Source organism: Cibotium barometz, chromosome 11 (genome assembly GCF_041138505.1).
Source record: "Cibotium barometz isolate CiBa-2024 chromosome 11, ASM4113850v1, whole genome shotgun sequence".
Lineage (NCBI taxonomy): Eukaryota > Viridiplantae > Streptophyta > Polypodiopsida > Cyatheales > Cibotiaceae > Cibotium > Cibotium barometz.
The window spans coordinates 30,504,562-30,518,322 of NC_141056.1; positions in this window are offsets into that span (position 1 = coordinate 30,504,562).

Sequence of the window (13,761 nt, forward strand, 5' to 3'; positions counted from 1 at the left end):
GTAGACTCAAGTCCAAATCTCCCCTTTCAGACTTTCCAATTCTTGGGGATTTGGACTCAAGTTCACATCTCCTCTCCATGCTTTGTGATGTGGGACTTGAGTCCGAATCTCCCTCCAATTCTTAGAGATTTGGATTCAAGTCCAAATCTCTCTCCAATTCCTGGAGATTCGGACTCAAGTTTAAATCTCCCATCCATGCTTTGAGATTTGGACTTGAGTCCAAATCTCCCTCTAATTCTTAGATATTGGGACTTAAGTCCAAATCTCCCCCCTAAATAAACCCTAGAGATTTGGACTCAATTTTAAATCTCCCATCCATGCTTTGAGATTTGGACTTGAGTCCAAATCTCCCTCCAATTCTTAGAGATTTGGACTTAAGTCCAAATCTCCCTCTCAAACCCTAGAGATTTGGACTCAATTTCAAATCTCAACCTCCTGTAAACCACAAGTACCCAACTGTATACTAATTATTTACTATAGTGTATATTAATTAATTATTATTTTGATTAATTATTTATTATACTAATAAATTATTATACCATATAATTTATAATATACTATATACTATGATATATTAGCTAATTATACTATACTATATACTATATATATTATATATTAATTAAATACTAATTATTAACTAATACTAATTAATTAATACTATAAACATAAGTCCAAAAGCGATGAAATATTAAGTACTAAAAGAAAAGCGATGAAATATAAACTATTAACTAATAATTAGCTAAAATTAGCACATATAATTTATAATATACTATATACTATGATATATTAACTAATTATACTATACTAGATACTATATATATTATATATTAATTAAATACTAATTATTAACTAATACTAATTAATTAGTACTATAAACGTAAGTCTAAAAGTGATTAACTATTAACTATTAACTAATATTATTAGTTAATAGTTACTATTAACTAATAGTTAATAGTAACTAATAGTTAATAGTTACTATTAACTAATAGTTAATAGTTACTATTAACTAATAGTTAATATTAACTAATACTAATCATAATATTAACTGTTAACTAATAATTAGCTAATATTATCATTAGTTTGAGAAGGCAACACGATCTGCTCTGCCTTCGCTACCATCCGTGTGCTCGGCCTGACGATCCGTTCGGCCACAACCAGCAGTGCCTCACCGTAGGAAAATGAACTCGAACTTCAAGGATTAAGTCTTTGGGGTATCTGTATGTCCAAAACCCTAATTTTAAAGCTCTGTTATGCATTTTCAAAGCTCTGTGTGTTACTTTCTTTCTTTGTTTCTTTTGAAGAAACTCATCAATTTTCCCTTGATAGCATCCGTGCATTCAAGTCCTTTGGAGATGATGTTCAATCCTTCAACTTCAGCAAAGGATTCAACCTCATCGTTGGTGCAAACAATAGTGGGAAATCGAACATTTTCAGTGAATGCAGGTTTTTTCGACTCTAAATGATGCATTTATAGATAGATTTTTGCACTAAAAAGCAAGGAAAAGCATTCTATTTCTAGATATAGCCATCTTCCTTCAAGCTTTACGTTTCTAGTTTCTTTTAAAAATTAAGAGCTTAAAGCTTCATATGAAGAGCCAGTGGTATTGCTGCCCTAATATACAAACCCTAATATTCTTCTTCTTCTTCCCCCCTCTTCTTCTTTTTCTTCTCTCTTTTTCTCTCCCTTTTCTTCTTCTTCTTTCTCCTCCTCCTTTCGTCTCCTTCTCCCTCTTCTTCATCTTAATTCTCTTTTCTCTAAACCTTAAATTTTTAAAAAAAAACGAACGACAATGTTTTTTTCTTTCTTCTTCTCTCTTTATCTCTTCTTTTCTTCTTCTTCTTCCTCTGCTTCTCTTAATCTAGCTGAACAAAACAGAGCTTTTTAAACTGTTTTTCTAATCTTCTAATAAAAATATTAAACACTATGTACTTATTAATCTAAGTAGCATGCTTCTTAATTAAAAAAGCCATAATTTTATTTCGAAACTTAATTAACAATCTACATACATAATCTTAGTTATACTTACAAACCCTACTTCAAAGCCTAGATTAAATACAAACTTTTTTATTTAATTTGAACAAAATTAAGAATCATGGATACACAAATAAAAAAATTAAGAATCATGGATACACAAATTAAAAAATCTTACCTATTAATATGTTGGAACCTTGTTTTACAACCAAGTAGATGAATAAAAATCTTGCTTTTCTGTTCGGCCCTTTAATATAATCCTTGCAGGTGAAGGGGTTGTGGATTCATGTTTGAAATTTTGGAAGAAAGATTCAAATTTTAAATTTTTGACGGGAAAGTTTTGAATTTGAATTTTTTATAGAAAAAAGTTCTTCCCATCATGCTTAAGAATTAGACTTGGGTCCAAATAGATTTGGATATGATAGGGATTTGGACTCAACTCCAAATATCCTTCCAATTTCTATAAACTGGGACTTAAGTCCAAATATCCTTCCAATTTCTATAGATTTTGACTTAAGTCCAAATCTCTCTATCTTCCCTAAAATTTGGACTTAAGTCCAAATCTTTGCACCTTCCCTACTAAAGATTTGGACTTGAGTCTAAATCTTCCCATGAGACTTACAAATTTGATGCAAGGCCTACTCTTCATTTAATGCCTAGGCATTGTTGTTGGGAGATTTGGACTTGAGTCCCAATCTCCTAGCCTCATTGGGAGATTTGGACTTGAGTCCAAATCTCCTTGCGAGGTTGGGAGATTGGGACTCAAGTCCAAATCTCCCAACAATGCCTATAGATTTGGATTGGAGTCCAAATCTTCCCATGAGGCTTAGGAATTGGACTTCAGTCCAAATAGATTTGGACATGATAGGGATTTGGACTCAATGCTAAATCTCTCCAGGAGGCTTAGAGATTTGGACTTACGTCCAAATATCCTTCCAATGCCTATAGATTTGGACTTGAGTCTAAATCTCTCCATCTTTCCTATAGATTTAGACTTGAGTCCAAATCTTCTCCAGGCCCTTTAGATTTGGATTCCCTTCACTTAGAGATTTGGACTTGATTCCAAATCCTCTCCTGGCCCTATAGATTTTGATTCCATTCACTTAGAGATTTGGACTCAAGTCCAAATCTCCCCATGAGGCAAAGAGATCTGGACTCAAGTCTAAATCTTCCTGTGAGGCTAGGAGATTTGGACTTAAGTCCAAATCTCTCTGTGAGGCAAATACATTTGGACTCAAGTCCAAATCTCCCCATGAGGCAAAGACATTTGGACTCAAGTCCAAATCTTCCTATGAGGCTAGGAGATTTGTACTTAAGTCTAAATCTCCCTGTGAGGCAAAGAGATTTGGACTCAAGTCCAAATCTCCTTGTGAGGCTAGAAGATTTGGACTTAAGTCCAAATCTCCTTCCAATGAATTTAGATTTGTACTTAAGTTAAAATCTCCCCATCTTCTTTTAGTTCATACAGATTTGGATTCCCTTCAATTAGAGATTTAGACTAAATCTCCCTGTGGGGCTAGGAGATTTGGACTCAAGTCCAAATATCCATTTAATGTCTATAGATTTGGACTTCCATCCAAATCTCTTGAAGATTTGGACTTGAGTCTAAATCTCTTAGCATTGTAGGAAGATTTGAACTTCCATCCAAATCTCTTGAAGATTTGGACTTGAGTCCAAATCTCTTAGCATTGTAGGAAGATCTAGGATCTAACTCCTACAGGTCAATGTGCACATAATTCTTACTAATGAAAATATAATTATGTTTTGTACTTACTATCTTACTATTGATATTGACAAGACTTGAGTCTAAATCTCTTAGCATTGTAGGAAGATTTGAACTTCCATCCAAATCTCTTGAAGATTTGGACTTGCGTCCAAATCTCTTAGCATTGTAGGAAGATCTAGGATCTAACTCCTCCAGGTCAATGTGCACATAATTCTTACTAATGAGAATATAATTATGTTTTGTACTTACTATCTTTTATTGATATTGACAGGCCTCAAACATGACTAAGAGGACATCTGACTCAACACAAGAAAGAATCCAATTTTATGATGGAGTTACTGATGACAGTTCTTGGGATTGGTACTTGGATTTTCATCATAAAGATGGAAAACGAATGCATAAACTTGTGGGCACATGGTAGATAATAAACGTCGGCCACATGTTTGCTTGACAGCATTTGACAGGCCACACAAGATCCACCAATGAGGACAGTGTCAGCACCTAGGACAGACTTGGCAGGCGGGGTAGGCACTAGAAGGGCTCTCCCCTCTCTCTTCAAGAAAGTGCATGCCTCCTTCACGAAGGAGGCCTGTCTCCTCAGCTCACATAACACATGCTCCATTTTCTCAACCGAAGCCTGCACATAATGAAAAACAACCAGCCATCAGAACTTTCAAGCATGTGTAAGTGGTTTGAGCACCTGTCATCAGGGGTCTGTGCAGCAATGCCCTAAGGTCTAAGCACCAGTAAGTGGTCTAAGCACTTGAAAGTGGTCTAAGCACTTGCAAATGATGCAACCACTTTGCAAGTGGCTCTTCCAAGTGTTCTAATAAGCACCTATTAAAAGGTCTTAGAAATTGTATGTGCTTTGTGCTTTTGCTAGTGTTTTAAGCACTTGCAAGTGGTATGAGCACTTGAAAGCGGTATGAACACTTGCAAGTGGTCTTGAACTTCGCTAGTGGCCTAGATGTGTGCTTCTAAGTGCTTCCAAGTGCTTCTAAGTGTGTGCTTATAAGTGCTTATAAGTGTGCTTATAAGTGTGCTTCTAAGTGCTTCCAAGTTATTCTAAGTGCTTTCAAGTGCTTCTAAGTGCTTCCAAGTTCTTCTAAGTGCTTCCAAGTGCTTCCAAGTGCTTCCTAGGCACTTTCAAGTGGTATGAACACTTGCAAGTGGTCTTAGAACTTGCAAAAGGCATGAACACTTACAAGTGGCCTTAGCACCTTCAAGTGGTATGACCACTTGCAAGTGGTCTTAGCACCTTCAAGTGGTATGACCACTTGAAGTGGTATGACCACTTGCAAGTGGTATGACCACTTGCAAGTGGTCTTAGCACCTTCAAGTGGTCTTAGTACCTTCAAGTGGTCTAAGCACTTGTTAAACTTCTAAGAACTTGCATGATTTCTATGCACTTGCTAGTGATGTAAGCACTTACAGTGGTATAACACTTGCAAGTGGTCTGAATACTTATGAGTGGTCTATGAACTCGATGACCTCTAAGCACTTGCAAGTGATGCAAGTGAAACAAGCACTTGCAAGTGGTGTAAATGCTACACCACTTTCAAGTGCTTGAATCACTTGCAAGTGCTGCATATATCACTTGCAAGTGCTTGAATCACTTGCAAGTGCTGCATATATCACTTGCAAGTGCTTGGACCACTACTTAAAGGATAGAAAAATGCTTGAGTTTTCAAAAGTACCTGCATAGTGGACACCTCCTCCTTCATCTCTGCAGCAGCATACATCATAGCACCAGAAGCCACTGAGACCACCCTCTCCAGCACTCCTATCTCAACTTCCTTCTTCAGAATGAGAGCTTCATTTTCTAAGGGAGATGCTTTTAATATCTCCATGTCTGCTCTAAGTCTCTCCATCTCTACTATAATCGGGGCATAGGCCGAATAGGTGCCTTCGTTGCGTAACCACAAATCCCTCTTCTCTGCTAAGACCAATTTAGCAGAACCAACCTTCGCTTCAGCAATATGGGCTTGCCCATCAAGATCTTTAGCAATTCTACCTAACCATTCTATGTATAGGGGCTGGGATGCAACCTCAGTCGGTTTTGCAGGGTGATTAGACACTGTCAAGGCGTAGGAGTCAACAGCATGCTCTGTTTGTCCATATAAGACAGAAACACCGTAATCGGACATGAACTTCCTCACTTTGCGATTCAAACCTCCCTGTTGAGCCTTCACATTCTCCAAGACCATACCACCCACCACAGCCCATGCAATCTTGTGACTTTCGGGTTGAGCTTTAGTAGCTGCACGATTCTCAAAGGTAAACCCCCTAGCAAACTTTGTCATTAGTTCCCCATTAGAGGGGGCAGCCTGGTACACTTTTTGATACAAAAGACGGCAAGCATCGTATAGGTGATCCTGCACCATATGCAGGAAGACCTTTGTCTTCTTCTTTTCGGGAACTTTGAAGACAGTCAACCTCTCCTCAGGTGGCAAATCCTCGACAGTAAGGTCTTTGGGCAGCTTGCCCTCCATGCTCAAGCCGTACTCAGCTTTGCTGAGTAGCAAAAACGGGAGAGCTTGGGGTACTCAGATGACGCTGTCAATAAGAGAACAAGCAAACATTAGTTCTCAAGGGGAGCATGCATTGACAGGGAAACAATGTGCAAACAAAAGCCAATGGAGGAGATGTGTAAGAAGGATATGTGCATGCAGCAGACATGAAAGAGGAGCACAATACCTTTCCGAGCGGACTTTTCTGTTGGGGACCCACATGTTGTCTAGGAAGCTTCACCTTGCTCTGGCATCAGTGAAGGGGTCTGCACAACTGAGTCAGCATCCGCAAAGGGTCTCTTGCACCTCCTAGAGGGGGGGTGTTCTTCTTGGGGGTGGGATCACTCATCTCTATGCACACGGCTGTGAAATGGTGAAACCGTGAGTGATGCAAGGTAGCAGAGGGATCAATGGGTAGGAAGCTCGCTTGGTGAGAGGGAATGTAGGAACGGAGCAGAGGGAGAAGAGGAGTAGAGGGAGAAGGGGGGCGTGCGCGACAGGCCAAATCAATGCATGCGTTAAAGAGGGTGGCCCAATCCTTGCATGCTTTAATTTTATGATGGCCCACTATTTTCCATATTACTAATTTTAAAAACACTAAACTTCCCTCCTTTTAGGGGCTATTGGAAAAAGTGGTACCACCTATACATGCTTTCACCCATCCGTGGTCAAAGGGGATACACAAGATGAAAATGGGTACGATTGGACAACTTTCATAAGTGTGATTGAGAAATTTTCAGCTCATGATATGATGCCACGAGATTGTGAGGACATGGTCATTGATGACATTTCGGATGATGCGTACTCATTTGTTGTTGATGAATGGGATGATGAGTCATTTTTTGGTGATACACGTGATGACCATGCTTTGGATAATCATGCATTGGGTGACACATTGAGTGGTTTGTGGAAAGTTCATGAGAGTGCATTGGATGATCCATTTTCGAGTCCGACTTGGAAGACATACGATTGTCTATTATTTAACTATGAAGGCTTGAAGGATGTTGATCATGATGCATATAAGAGATAATTTTCTCATGAGGATGATATTGTTTACACGTGTTGGTGATCACACATATGTGGATGGTACACATGATTGTTTACACGTGTTGGTGATCACACATATGTGGATGGTACACATGATTGTTTACACGTGTTGGTGATCACACATATGTGGATGGTACACATGATGTTCATGGAAATGTTGATAGCCTTGAGGAGAAATATTCTACTTTTGGTGATCTTGGCTATTATAGGAATATTACACATGCTATACATGCCAACGATGATGTATGCATTGGTAGTGAGCATGCAGATTTTGATAATGATGCTTATGCTTATACAAAAGCTAGCTATGAGGGGTGTATCTTCAAGCTTTTTGGATGCCAAAGTGATTCTATGGTTTATGAGATTGGAGCATTCACTTTTAGATGCATTACTTGTCATGTGAGATGCATGGTGCATGACCATGTGGCACGCCATGGTTTTGGTGTTTCCCTTGGATGATGGAGATACTCTTGCACATGGGGTATTGGATCTATGTTATGTGGTAGCTAAATTGTATAGGCTGGAGATTATAGTATTTATCCTTTTGATTTGTGTGGCTACTTGTGCTTGAGGAGGCTTGATCATTGGTCTCTCAATTTGCCTTTTAATCTTGGAGGTCAAAGTTTTTGATAGGTTGTCCCTTCGGCTACCTTTGAGGAGTCAATTGGTGCATAAAAATAGTGATTATGGGTTGCGGGAATTTCTAAAAGTCACTGTTTAGACATCACTATACCTTTTGGTTTTGGATGGAAAATGTGCGGAAGCTTCATGAAGTGCATAAGCCATTATGGAGTACATGATATGGCTTGATTTGAGGGCATTGAAGGCAGTTTATAGCCATACATATGTCTTTTTGGCTCCAACATACATGGCTCACACATGAGCATGCTACTTGACATGAGTACTCCATCCATACAACATTATCTAATAATAACATCTACAAAAAACATGTTTCAAGGAATGTTTTAAAGACCTGAATTCTCCATCTGGTTTTCAAACATCTTATCAATATTGGCATCTAGGTGGGCCTCTCGATTTTGCTTTTGATGTCTCTATAAGAGGGGGTAGAGCATGTGTAGAACCTTGTTTGTTTGAGACTCTCCAAATCTGCACCAATAGTCTTCTGTGGTGTTTCTTTTTCAATGATCCTTGCCCAAGCACTAATGTCTGAGTTGGTTTGTGCATATTGCTAACACAAGGATTCCACTGCCTTCTTCTCTTGCACACTAAGGACCATTGCAATTGTCCTCCTTTTAGTGCCAATGGCTAGTTTTGTTGCAACTCTAGATGCGAATACATCAAAGACATACTCGTCTTCTCTGCAAAACTCTTTTATAGTTTATTTAATGACTGATTCTTTTTTTCTCTTTACCAATCTTACTGCAGCAATTTCAGCATCCACTTCCTCTTCATCGTCAGAGTCACCCTCATCGTGGAACACAATACCAGCACTGTCTAGTATTGTTGGCTTTTCTACTCTCTCAAAGTAGCGTTTAAACTCTTTTTCTTCTGACGATTGCTTGTACCCCAAGTGACTAGATATGGCAAGTCTTACATAAGTGTCTATTTCGTTTTTAAAGTCCAGCTACCAGTCTCCATCACATACTTGCCAACCACATTCTCTAAAGCATTCTCCAATGCATACATCAATTTTCTTGAAACAAAGGCAAGTAGAATAAACTGCATCGAATCAGAGAAAATGGACATTAGACCCTTGAGTAGTTGCTCAAACTTCTTAGTGTCCCAAGAGATGTTGTGTGCACCATGTACTACATCAACGATAACAATTCTAACTGCCATGGGATCTTGGTAAATATTATGAATAAATTCAATGCCTTCCATGTTAGGTCCCACTTGAAAGATACTCCATGGAAAAACACTAATAGCAGAAGATTGACCTAGACTTTCTTTCTGTCCCATTATCCATCTAATGTAACCCTTTGCAGCTTCTGGCAACAGTTCTACCTCTTTTCCTCATGCTAGTTTCTTCTTTATCCAAGTATTACAACAACCAATAATTTTTTCATATAGTTCTAGTGTGATGTTGTCATACTCCTCACACTCCTTCCAAGATCTTTGAGCTCCATCACAACTGAATTTGCATTAATAAATGGCACCAGCTCATCTTGTAAGACCTTGTCTTCTTTCATTTGCTTTGATCTATCGATCATGTAAATGTTATCAATGTCTGATTTGCTCTTTACCAATAGAATTTTTCCATCAAGGATCTCCCCTTGGATTACTCTAATCTGCTCCTCATCCAACCCTTGTAAGCATCGAAACATTGTGATAGTTGGTTGCCTCCTCCTACCCTTAATTCGAGCACCACTTGGACTTCTTTGTGTGAGGAAAGGTCTCCTTTCATGTAGGCCTCTATTATGATGATCCAATATTTGAACACATCATCAGTAGATGTGATCATGTGTGAGTCCTATGTAGCAAAGCCATCACCAAACGCCACCTTTCCAGTCTCCAAGAATCTCTGTTACAAAAATACCATACTATTACATGAATATATTGTTTACAAACTATTTTATAGAAGATTTGGACTTAAGTCCAAATCTTCCTTCAATGCCGAGAGATTTGGTCTCAAGTCTAAATCTTATTACATGAATATTATTGTTTACAAACTATTTTGTAGAAGATTTGGACTTCAGTCCAAATCTTCCTTCAATGCCGAGAGATTTGGTCTCAAGTCTAAATCTTATTTCAATCCATGTAGATTTGGACTCAAGTTTAAATCTCTTGTGATTAGACAAACTTATATTCAAGTCCAAGTCTATAGGCATTAGAAGGAGATTTGGACTTGAGTTCAAATAATTTAGCAAAGGAAAATTTGGTAAATTTAAGGGGATTAAAGGAAGATTTGGACTCAAGTCCAAATCTAGAGATATTTTGAGGACTCCCCTGCCAAGACTTGTTGTGCTCTTGGTGGTCTTTCAAAAGTTATCCATTGATCTCTTACTTGTTTTAGGATATCTATATAGGTTGATTGCCTCATAATGTTTTGTGATTCCAAGTTTGCCACCATCAATGATATTTCAACACATTCTTTAGGTGGAAAATTTATAATAATCCTTGAGTCCCTGGTCTTGTAGTAACTTTTTCGTTCATCCATGGCTGGATCAGTGTTACTGATAAACACCTTTGCAGCAAAGATAGAATGTTGACAAGAAAGTATCAAATATTGATATGTCTAACTTTTCCCGGATTACATTCTCCAAGGGTATGCATTTGCTATCAACTTCATGAAAGGGCATAAGATCTGCACAAGAAGCTAGAGATCGAGAATTGATGCCAAAATCCAAAACCAGCTTCTTCACATGCTCTATGTTTAGCCTTCTATATACATATTGTGCAGGTGCTTGGAAACAATTAACCACCAGGGATGTGGAATTTTGCTTTTGATCCCATGAAGTAGTATTTCTCATACTCTACCAAGCCTGATCTATCGGCACTACTAAAAAAAGGTAGTTTTTTCTTTGTTTGATCAAATTTGACAGACAACACAATGTTAGAAATAGTTATTGGCATGGATGTGCTTGACCCAGATCCTCCTTCACCACCACCTCCTTTGGCACCGGACAGCCATGGATAAGTGCCTGCCTCAAGCCAAGAAATGCATGAGTGGATGGCTGTCACAAACCGCTTGCCAAGTTTGCACTTGGCGCTTTGATAATCCTCCTAGGCCAATGTTCTTGAAAAACCTGGATACCTTCTGGCGTCTTTTCCCAAAATTCAATAAGATAAATACACTTGTGCTAGATGACTCATTGTATAAAATGTACTCTAATGATCCTGCATGCTATGTGATCCTTCCTGAAGTGGAGAAGCAGACTGAGGGGCAATGGGAAAATTTTCTGAAATAGGATGTGGCTGACTTTGTGTTGCAGTGGGCAAAAAGTGCTGAGAAAAAATTGTCAGAGAGTGCCCTTTTGATGTCAGGGATGATGCCTTGCACAACGGTCGAATTGGAGAATCGTGCGGAACAATGTTGAGGAAATGAAAGTAATTGAAGCCCCCACATTGCCAAAAATTACCCCCAACCTGGATCCTAAAGAAAGAAAGTATAAGCGTCCAAAGAGTAAAATAGCAAATTAGAAGTGCTTTTGCTGGCATTTTTCCCATTGTACAGAGGACTGCCTATAGCCCCTTCACTGTCTGCCAAGACACCATGCCCTTACTATGTAGCTTAATGTAATCTGACACCATGCCTTAATTGTGTGGCTAACTTCCACAACCTTGATATATATACAAACAAAAATGGTTTTGACCTTGGAACGATTTTGTGTCGATCTGGTGTCATTTTCTTTAGTTTATACTGTGGTTGCATTTTGTGGACTCTTAAGAAAGTGATGGTCTGAAAGTGCTTGTCTAGGTACTGAAGTGCTTGTCAAGTGGTTTGAAAGTGCTGGTCTACACACTAAAAGTGCTTGTCAAGTGGTTTGAAAATGCTTGTCTAGGTATTGAAGTGTTGTCAAGTGGTTTGAAAGTGCTTGTCTAGATACTAAAAGTGCTTGTCCAAGTACTGAAGTGCTTGACAAGAATTTCTCAAGCAGTCTAAAAGTACTAAACATGTGCTTGTCTAGGTACCGGCTAAGTGCTGGTCAAGTAATCTGAAAGTGCTATCAAGGTGCTGAAAGTGCTTGTCAAGTGGTTTGGAATGCTTGTCTAGGTACTAAAAGTACCTGACAGCAGGTGCTTACCATATGTGGCCTCCAAGTGCTTGTCAAGTGCTTGTGTAGGTACTTCAATTGTTTGGGAAGTGCTGGTCAAGTGGTCTGAACTTGTGTAGGTACTAGAAGTGCTTGTCAAGTGGTCTTAAAGTGCTTGTCTACTACTGAAAGTGCTGTCAAAGAGTTGAACATGCGAAATAGTGCTTCTTAGGAGGACGCATTGTGCTAGCTTGAAAGTTAAAACTTACAAGTTCTCCTCTGGGGGCATGCTATTATAGATTTGTTCAAATAGATCATTTGACAATTCATATACATTAGGCTCACCTTCTACCGAGCACATCAGAAACCTGGTGGGAGTAGATAAAAGCAGGGGGCTTGTCATCCAAAAGAACGTAGGTGTCATCTTGGCCTAGAAGAGTCCCTCAAACAACGACAAATGAGTTCTTTTTAATACGGTTATGCCATTCATCCCTTTCAGATTTGATGGTCAAGCGCTTGGTTTTAGTGCACTTCAAGATGTAGAAGTCTGCACTTGGCTCTTCTGCATTCACTGCGAAGTTCTGGCCAACCATTAAGGCATCACTTAGGTCATCATGGTGGGCTAGCATACATGGGGGCTCCTGGTGGTAACTCATCATCGCTGGATGCTTCTCCATCGTTTTGAACATTGACAGTCGGTTGTATTTGCAAATACTGCCACCTCAAAATGTGGTCCTTGTTTACACATCTCCTCCATTGGCCTTTCATGCACGCATGGCAAAAGCAGGACAATGGTCTACACCGTAGCCCGTGCATATCTGATTGACTGTAGCTCTTGACACAATGGAAGGATCGAGACCCTTTGATCCGCATGCAATCCCACTCTCTATCTCTGTCTACATCATCGAGCTTGACCTCCCAGAATCTACGATCGACTTTCTTCCCTGTCAATGGACATTCTTTCCTGAGGGTTGCATTGAGGAATGCCACCACACTTGAAGCGTTATGTGATTAAAATTTGCAAGTTTCTATATGTGTAACCCACTCCCACTCTTGCAAATTTTGGTCACCATCTAAGCACATTTGGTTGCAATGTATGGGCCAAAGGCACAATTTCAAGGGGGCTCTCTAAGGCTATGACACATTGAAAATCAGACATTTAGCCTACACATTCCAACCAAATGTGCTTTGATGGGTGATCAAACATTGCAAGTTTGATGGTGATCAAACTTTGCAAGTTTCTATATGTGTAACCCACCCTCACTCTTGAAATGTTTGGTGAGCATCTGATCTCCTTTGGTTGCAATGTGCAGGGCCAAGGCCCAATTTTGAGGGGGCCTCTCTAATGCCATGATAAATTAAAAGTTTTGCATTTGGAACACGTACATTTCAACCAAATATGCTTTGATGGTGAGACCAAACTTTGGACGTGTCTAAATTTGGATCCTAATCTCACTCTTGCAAAGTGTGACCACACCTTCCAAGCACATTTGGTTATAATAATGTGCAGGCCAAAGGCCCAATTTTTAGGGGGCTCTCTAAGGCCATAACACATCAAAAATTAGGCATCTAGTATGCACATTCCAACCAAAGGCACTCTGATGGTGTGAACAAACTTTTCAAGTTTCTACATGTGGACCCTACCCTTACTCTTGTAAAGTTTGGTCATAATTCGAGCACATTTTGCAATGTGCAAGCCAAAGGCCCAATTTTGAAGGGGGCTCTCTAAGTCCACGACACATTGAAAATTAGGTATTTAGCCCACTTATTCCAACTAAATGTGCTCTAATGGTGACGAAACTTTGCAAGTATGCATATGTGGACCCCATCCTCACTCTTGCAAAGTTTTTT